Raw genomic sequence first — 7,605 nt, forward strand, 5'->3', positions numbered from 1 at the left:
GAGCCAGAGACCTAGCACAGGAAAGCCAAAGAGGACCAGGTGGCGAATGGCGGAAGTGCAGAAGAAAGAGCCATAGGGATTGGGGGTGGAGGCTGTGGGGGTGGGGGTTGGGGGGCAAGTTGATGTGACCCTGCTGGCTCATTTCCTCTGACCTGTGGGGATGATGTAATTACAGAACAATCCTTTTAAAACATTTCTTATTAAAGCTCCTCTCTTTTAGTATAAATACTTCTATGACAATGAAAACAAAAGATGAAAAATCTGTGATGAACTTTTTTTGCAAAGAAGTTTTTTTTTAACTTTTATGACTTTCACCTATAAATATAGTGTGTGTAGATGATAAATGATAGGTAGATAAAAGATAGATAGAGACAAATTTATATTTTACCTTCTACTGTAAACCTAATGCTCACTTACCTAGTATTAACAAGGAAAGCTTTATTATTGAAACAGATAAATTTGGTCTTAGAAATATTTAATCTTTCGCTAAAATCTCAAGTACAGAATAAATTTGATTATTCTTTAGTTGCCTTATTAGCAATAAAAAAGAAAAAGCTTGAATAATATACATTTGAAAGAATATAAACATTGTTCATGAGTGTTTCCAAATAAGGAAATGGTTTTCACAATATCCTGATAAATGAATATTGCAGGCTAAGATTATTACACTCAATATTCTATATTTATAAAAACATATTCACATATATAAAATAAAAGGGACACATTAACATCATTTTGTTTTACTTTGTTTTATGGATTTATCTATCTTTGAACTTACTTTTTAAGAAAAAAAAATGTATTGGCAGTTTTAAAATTAAAACTGCATTATTTACAGGAAGCCCAAGATGGAATTCTATGTGCATAATGTTTGGACTTACTACTGCAGAAAAAAAAAAAAAAACATATAAAGTTTGTTGATTTCATGGTGTTTTCCTCCTAGCATAGCCTCGATTGTACAAATTGCACACTCCTAACCCACTAGTAAAGATTAAGTGGATGAAGTATAACCACAGAAAATAACTTTTTTTTTTATTTGACTAAGCCAAAATAACATGTGAAAATATTGGAACTTTCCTCTACCCATTATTTTCTTTGATATCTATAATACAAGTGTGGAACTCTTAGAGAAAGTGAAACATTCTGAGACCCAAAACATAGAGCTCTGACTCAATTACCATGTAATTTAAAGATAATATTCCATCCACTAGTATATCATCATTGTAGTGGAAATGAACTTGTTAACCTCTAAGGGTATTGTGGATTTTACCCAATAAAGCAGTCTTAGTTCAGAGCTGTACATTACATGTGTCTCCATTGTGAATTTTCATGTTTCTTTTGTGACTGGTAATACAAAATTTAGCTGAAATCCATACTTATTTTTTCATATCTTTTGAAATCTGTTAAATGCTCTAAGGAGTTTCTAAAAGTTCTGAGTATTATAATACCCATTTAAGAATGTTCTTATTTACATATATCATAAGTATAATCTCTAATCAACATAATGAATTTTCATGTTTTGCACATTTGAAAAACATATGCACAAATTATAAAAATTTGAATTTAAAAATACATCTGGCATCCACACAAACTCTCCAGGATGGGTAATACTATGTATGACTGGATAGCTGTAAGGTTTGTGTATGTACTTCAACATATATATAAACTTTTGTGGCATGGATTAGATTGGAGAGGGCTATGCTACCTGAAGAGTCAAGAGAAAGACAAATAGCCTGCTGCATCACTTAAATGTGGAATATAGGGAAACTAAGTGAAGTACAAAATAGAACATAACAATTCTCAAAATATGGCTGCAGAATTGATACTACTAAAAGGGCGGAGAAGGTAGAAGTTGGAGGAGACGCTGGACCATGGCAAAGAACTACATTGCATTGGTGATTGATTTGGTATAGTAACATACATGTAAATGGTATATTTGTGCTGTAAATCAATGTTACCTTAATAAAAAATAATGGTAAAAGAAAAATACAATAAAATATATTTTGGTGTATAGTCTGGATCCAAACTTCAATTAATAACTATTAAAGAAAAGAGAGTAGAGGAGCCTCCCTGTGTCAGGGACCAACCCCGATTTCATGCTGTTGAGAGGCTGGCACAGGCAGGGTCTCAAGGTGGGAATGACTTTGGGGAGGCAATATTCTAAAAATTGGGGAGTAAAGGGGAGGGGGCTTGAGATAGACAAGCAAATGGGAGTTGGGTGCAAATCTTCCTGCTCTGCCATCAGCAGAGGTTTATTTTATACATTTCAAGCAGGCAGGGGGATGACATTAACATACAAAAGGGGCTGAGATCACAATCACCTTTTTTCTAAGAATAGTCTGGGGTCCTTTTGACCTTTACTTCAGATTGTAACATTCTAAAATCAATCAAGGTTAAAAACAAGTACATAGGTGCATAAAGTTTAAGACTAATATTACTATAGTGAAGATTAATTAAAATAAATTCCCTTAAACCTTATCTACTACTTGATGGGTTTTTTTCTACCTGAGACATCCTGGGAGGCAGGAAGAGGAAATTTCTTGCAAATCAAATTTCAGAAAAGTTCTTTGAAGAAATTTGTTAAAAGGTTTTTAAGTGAGTTTCCTTATGGTCTAGACAGTAGAAAGCGTAATTTGCTCTGAATAAGAGACATAGGTGAATTTCCTTATCTAAAGACTAGATAGTAGAATCCTGAAAAACTAGCCAGCAGACTTCTGTGAATTCCTTTGAAGTGTAGCAGGTAGAAAACCTGGCTAGTTTTAAAACAGGCAACCTGGATGAATTTCTACATCTAAAGGCCAGACAGTAGGAAGTTTGAGTAATTTTGTAGAAGCTGAATAGAAGGCTAGGTGAGATAGTAGAGTGATAAGATTTGGGTTTTCCTCCATCTGGCATTGAGAGAGACTTTGCAGAAACAGCCCTTTTGCTTTTATTGATCAGCCAGTTGTCAAGTCACTTGACTTCAGAGGAATTTCTCACCCTGTTGCAGTGCTTGCTTGTGAGGGCAGACAGGCTTTATGTGGCTGAGGCAATCCAATTGTAAGCTGAAAGTTGCTCATAATATTTTGATATTACTATTATAGAAAAAAGGGAGGTCATAACATAAGTTACCAGTGGAAAGTCTGATTTTTCAGAGCTTTTCCCGATCTACCCAGAATCTGTCGGACAATAGACGTTGCATAGCTTGTGTCATCCCTGTGGCACAATAGGTTGGGATTCAGCATTGCATGCTCCCAGTGGCTGCTTTAGTGTGAGTTCTCTCTCCTGCCCAGAAGGTGATCCACATAGCAGCAGACCTCTGCTGACCCGCCAGCTGCTCCTCTCTGCAATATGCTTCATTGATCTGCCTGTTCTGCTCCCTACTCTGTCTCTGGTGAATCCTCTCACCACCCCTGCATCTCTGGCTTGTACCCCAGTTCTGTATGCAAACATAAGAAAAAAGAGAGAGAGAGTCGATATAATGATTTGTGAATGTGAATGATTTAATGCAATGACATAAAAAATTACAGATTCATATATTTCAAAATGGAAACAATTCTTCAAATGCTATCATTATTATTGTCAAGCTACAAAGATGAAGAGGAAACTTTAGTACATAGATAATGACATAAAATTCTCCTTCAAAAAAAATGTGAACAAAATAGTCAAAAACATGAAAACTGAATGTCATTATACTTAATTACAATGACAGAGGGAACATGTCAAGAGCACAATGCCTTCAAAAATGCAATAGATTCCCAACAGTTTACAAGAGCTGCCTTTCCTCCACAGCTTCACCAGCATGTGTTGTCTGTCACATATACCGTTCTCATAGGTATGAGAATGTGTCCTATAATGACTTTGAACTGCTGTAGATATGAAGCAACCCAGAAGCAAGGAAGAGGGGGAGGGAGGGTGGGAGAGAAAAAAAAAGGGGGGAGGGGCTAACATAATGGACTACAGTAAATTAATAATGGGTGCTTTGGTAGTAGAACTATGGTGACCATAGTGACATGAAAAGTCCTACAGTGTAAAAAAAAATGAGCGAGGGTATAAAATAATGGTCACTCAATAAAATATATATTAAAGTGAAAGAAAGGCAATGGAAACACCACCAACCCAGATTTCATACTCAAAACTTTTAATCAAATGTGGAATAATATTATAGACATGTTCATGAATGTAAAATCTTAAGGATTTTACATTTTACCTCCTCTGAATAATTTCAAATAGAGGTACTTTAGTTCTGCATCATTAATCAAAGAGATACAGTGAGAAAGGACTCAGGAGCCAGGGGATCTCACATTAATATAATACAGGGAGCTCACAAAAAATGACAAGAGAAAAATGAGAGTCTTGGGCATACAATTGTACATAAGGGGGAAGAACAACCAATAATCACTGTAAGAAGTCAGAGGCATCAGTTCTATGTCTTAGTTAAAAGTGATTGGGATAATAATCCAAAAGGTGGTCCTCCCTGGTGATGCAGCTGTTTAAAGCACAACACTGTGAAGCTGTCTGCAGCTACCGCAGCACTAGTTAGATCCCCCACCAGGGAGATGAACTACATGGCATGGCAGACCTCTCCTGACCCTCCCACTGCTCCCCTCATCAGTGTATTTTTAACATTAACATAAACTAGAAACATATTAATAATTCTTTTGCTTCAAAATTTATCTCCTGCTAGCTCCATATATTTGGTCTCTGTGTCTTCTCCCGGGAAGAGATGGTCAGGGTGGAACCATAACCACCTGGTGGTCTCAGGGGAGGGGCTAAGAGGCAGAGCAAAGCTGAAGGCCTTAATGCTCCACACTGCATAAGTGCTTATGCTATGAATGGGAATGGAATGATAAGCTTTCTGATTTTAAATGCATTGGGCAAACAGCTATGACCTTGTATCACTGCTATAGCACTTTGTTCAACTTGCTTGTAATGACAAACAACTACTATTTTTTAAAGAGAAATAAAACAAAAGGAGTTTAATCTCAGATATTGCATCAATGCAGTTCTGTTACTAGGCAAAGATTGATGCATTTATTTTAAAAACAAAGCTATTTTTGAAAACATTCCTAGCAACTCCATATGTAGATATGCTTCTCATTCTAATCTTTCATGAGAGCCACCTACCCTTAGTGCTTCTGCTTGAGATTTACTTTTATGACTGTAATTGCTGCTCAATAACTTTGTAGTCTTCATATAGAGGCAAAGTTATGCAGATGTGGTTTGTGCATATTCCTGAAAGAGCAGCTGGGTTAAGAAAGAGATCATATTTCCTTTTGTGTGAGCACTCTCTTTCAAAGCATGGGAAATACAAATCAGCCTGAGAGAGAGGAGAGAGAGAGAGAGAGAGAGAGAGAGAGAGAGAGTGAGAGAGAGAGAGAAGAAACCTCATCCCTCAATCCCTCATTTGCATTTGTTGTTTTTGGATTATCTTTCTTTTTCTTTTTTTTTAATTCTCCATAGTGCTTATCACTATCTATTATTTTTACCTGTCTTTGTGTCTCTCTCTCCTGCCACCCCATCCCCCACCTGTTTCTCTCTCTCTCTCTATCATATATATATATATGTATTACAGTATGTGAGCCACTAAATAAGTAAATCCATGTGTCCAAAAACTTTGTTTTGTTTACACACATTCCACACACAGCTAGGATTTCCAGTCACAGAGTTGGTAACAATAAATAGCTGTTAAATGAATAAATTAACAATTTACCAGCAGGTCTTAATAATTACTAATAATTAAATTAAAGCTCAGGATTTAGAGTTTTGAAGAAAATGTAATGGTAGTTTGGCTGGATAAGACACGATGAAGTAGCTTGTCTGTTATCTCTCTTCAGTGAAGTACAATGGTTTAGGACTGTGGCTTGTGAGGTTGATATAGCAGGGATTTTTAATTCCCAACAGCCATCAACAGGGAGTGCTATAGCCTTATGTCTGAAACTAAGAGCTTTTTTGAATTTTCCGGCAAGCTTTCTGAAAGCCTCCTTCTATTCCAACACAAGGAAAAGCTACTGCAGGCCAGAAAGGCAAAAAAAAAAAAAAAAAAGTTCATCATCATCTGTACTTGTCATTTTCTCTGGTAGGGAAGATAGTTGATGTGAGTTTCAAAAGGGTGATCACTGATTCTTTAAAAACAATTTTATCTGTTTAAAACAATTTTTTATAACAGCAGCAGAATAGACAATGTGTATCTTAAATCATAAACATTTATGTTTAGTTTTGTCTTATAAACTTAATAGAGCAAATTACTTGGATGTCCAATGATTAGCTGCAGCAAATTAAAGTTCACTTAATTGTACTATAGGCTGTGGAGATACCAGTTAGTCTCACAGGACTGTTAATACAACAGTTTCCAAGATTCCACGTGACTTGAAATCCCCTCAACCCTAACCATACAGCCAACCAACTTGGGTAATTATTTTATCCTTTTTTTCTGTTAGAAATTGTATTCTGATAAGTCACTGAAATAAAACATATATACATACTGAATGTCAGTAACACTTTTTAAAAATAGTCCATTAAAATGCATAGACTAAGGAGGGGCCATTGGTTCATTTTGTTCAGAGGAGGAGGTAATGATTTAGGTATTTATTGTTTCAGAAACTGTATAGAAATAATAGTGACTTGAAGCAGTAAATGCAGTTGTATAATATATCTTAGTTAAACTCATAACTTATTGACAATTAATCTATTAGGGTCTGAATGTAAGCTGTCATTTATTATTTTATGTAAGATACTGAAGTCAATGTTTCCAAAACCTTGGTGACATTTGGAAGCAACCCAGGAACTCTCTGATAATACAAAGTCTCCAACCCTCTATATTAAGAAACTTGGAGCTCAGAGTTTTTAATATTTCTCAAGATGATTCTGCACACACAATAGTTTGGACACCATGGACTTAAATGTTGGATTTCCTCCTCCAAAAATAAAGATGTAAATAACACCTGCACTTTTAAGATAGCTAAGTTACTTAATCTGTCCAAACTCACAGCCTAATTTTGTAGTCAATGAATGTAAGACATAATTAGTTCCCATACTGTTAATCTGAAAAGTCTGTTTGATTACCTGACAAATATTTACTCCATTGAATTTATTTTCAATATCCCCTTCCACTTATTACCCATGTTACAAAATCTTTTGTTAAATTTGACTATTTGGAAATTAAAATGAGAAAGATGGTATGAAAGAAGAATTATGCATGTCTTAGAAAATTTTTCTGTATTTCATGTAAGAATAAATGAGTTAACAGCAGTGTTACTACTGTTTGTTTTGTAATCCAAATCTTTGAAACTGTCATAATATTAGATTGTTTAAGATCATGTGTTTTGGAAGTCAGTTTAACAAAGACATGAAAAAAAAGAAACATATAGTTCATATTGCAGAAAATCTAAAGTTGTACACTTCCAAACCAATGTTTTCTTGCAGGTTAAATAGTTTATTAGGAATTTTTTCTTAGATCCATTTTCCTTTATGTACATATATTAGTGTGAACTAAGATTTTTACATAATGGATATTCAGGAAATGCTTCACATCATTGGAGAAAGAACCTGAATTTAGTGTCTGCCATTTCCTTGTACTTTGGCGCCCAACATGTCTGAAATATATAATTTGGGTAAGGCAGAGATTAT

The sequence above is a fragment of the Condylura cristata genome, unplaced genomic scaffold (genome assembly GCF_000260355.1).
Source record: "Condylura cristata isolate star-nosed mole 26May11 unplaced genomic scaffold, ConCri1.0 scaffold00014, whole genome shotgun sequence".
NCBI lineage: Eukaryota > Metazoa > Chordata > Mammalia > Eulipotyphla > Talpidae > Condylura > Condylura cristata.